Below are 2,266 nucleotides of genomic sequence, written 5' to 3'. Positions count from 1 at the left end.
AATAAAAAGCCATAGTTAAGAATGAGGAAGGTGAAGTTAAGAAATCACACACTTTTGTACACATACACACATAAACGTAAATACTACAAAGAGGAAATCCTGTGTCTTTTTAGGTTTAAACAAGCTATTTCACATAGTGTAATAATATATACCCATTGTCTTACCTCACACTGAAATAACTTGTTCAAATGATGACCCCAAGGCACTGATAAAAATTGAAATTGAGTTTGGAGTATTCCAGCAAAATAATCATGTAAATGCATTACATAGTTGAGATTTTCATTTAAAAGAGTTAGAACAGCAATAGCAGCAACAACAAAATAATTATACTTTTGATGGGCTGAGCTCTAGTTCTTTGGTAAAAGCACTAACATGATAGGTAAATGACATCCAATTCATTTCAAACTAATATTTTAAGAGCTGGTAAAATGAATTACAAAAAAGTATATTGAAACAATAGCTTATTAATTTTTTATAAAACTAATGAATATTAAGAACATAACAAAGATGCCAACATTGATGATAGAGTAGAATGAGCAATTTATGAAGTTTCCATTGAAAACTACACAGTTTAATAGCTCCTTAGGCTGTCCAACTGGAAGAGGAAACCACTCCCATGCCTGGTTGTAGTCATCCAATGACCCTCTCTGTTATGTTCTCTTTCAAGAGTAAAGGCACCCACTTCATTTGTGCGTAATTGATTTTGCATATCCCTCCTGAGTTGGTGGGCCCAAATTATGTGTCATTCATTTATTCAAATACACATTTCATGTGACGAATGAATGCTGGGGGATGTGACAGGTGCAATGGGATAAAAAGATAGAGAAGATTTGAACCCAGCTTTCTAAGTATGTCTTCTGCCTACAATGCAAATGTATTATTTTAAACCTACTGAAACCACCCCTATTATTAACTATTGTTATTATCATTATTAACTATTAACCTACTATTATTGAAATAGTTCCAAAGGGGTGGCATTATTTTCTGTTATGAACCTTTTTAAATAAAATCAAAATAATAATTACAATAAAAGTAAAACATCTGTATATAAAATTGTCAGTGATTTGTTTAATAGTTATAATATATAACATTGGATGAAAGGGCAGGAGCAACAGGGCTTTCTGGGTAGTCAGAAGGGGAAGGATGAGAACAGCAAGAAATGGAACTTGCTGGCTTACAAGGGATACTGTTAGCAAGAAAAGAGGAGCAGAGGGCCCCAAACATGCACTCTGTTGGCTTCATTTATTTAGGCAACTTGTGCTCTGGAATAATGTACAGCTGGGAGTTAATTGCTTCACACTTGAAAAGCCAAGAAATTTTGAAAATGGGGGCACTGCCTTTCCATGCACATATCAACTTTAAAATCTTCATAGGATATTGGAAAGAACATAAGCTCAAGAGACAACCTGAAATTCAGTCATAGTTGCTCTACTTTCTAAACTGGTAAATTTGGGCAAGATACATAACATTTTTTCTAATTTCAAAAATTATCTACAGCATGCTAATAACATGCTACCATTCATGGAGACTTATGATACGTCAGGCACTATTCTAGCATTTTAACTGTATCAGTTCATTCTTTCCTTCAGTAACCCTATAATTACTATTATTAACCCTATTTTACAGAAAAGGAAACTGAGTCACAAAGCTTTAAGGAACTCACCTAAGATCACACAACTAGGAAGTATCAGAGACAAAATGAAATATCAGGACCTCTGGCTCCTTTATTTATTTATTTATTTCTAGAAAATAAAAAAGATAATTTTACAATTCTTTTAATGGCAACTGGTAATCACCAAATTAGCAATGGTTATATACAAAAGTTATTACACTAGCTGTGCTGTTATTTCTTAAGGCTGATCAGATACCTAGAATCACAGACATTTCCTACATAAGATGCATCATATATGTCAAACTTGGTTATCATCAGCATTTATAAAACTAGACCTAGGGAAAGAACTAGGTCTGGGGATATATGCATGGTCTTCATATAGCAAATGTTTAGTCTGCCCTGATTATTACAAAATCAGAATAGCGAGAATACTCACAGGCTGGCTACTTTAAAACACTTATTTTAACCACTTCAATAGTTTAAAAAGCTACACCAACAATCATGTGATACCACTGCACACATATTGGAATGGCTAAAATCCAAAACACTAACAAAACCAAATGCTGACTAAGATGTGGAGCAACAGGAAGTCTCATTTATTACTAAGGCAAATGCAAAATCACACTCTAAATGAATTAAAAACTTATGTTCCCA

General features: G+C 33.5%; 1 non-coding gene across 1 annotated transcript; it reads right to left on the bottom strand.

The window, feature by feature from the left end:
- Nucleotides 1–1,918: 1,918 nt before the first annotated feature.
- Nucleotides 1,919–2,050, bottom strand: LOC118906562. The gene has a single exon (XR_005022542.1). It is a non-coding gene; the product is annotated as a small nucleolar RNA SNORA72 (small nucleolar RNA).
- Between the last annotated feature and the right edge of the window lie 216 nt (nt 2,051–2,266).

Source organism: Balaenoptera musculus, chromosome 13 (assembly GCF_009873245.2).
Source record: "Balaenoptera musculus isolate JJ_BM4_2016_0621 chromosome 13, mBalMus1.pri.v3, whole genome shotgun sequence".
Taxonomy (NCBI): Eukaryota; Metazoa; Chordata; class Mammalia; order Artiodactyla; family Balaenopteridae; genus Balaenoptera; species Balaenoptera musculus.
This window is presented reverse-complemented; position numbering and strand designations above follow the sequence as displayed.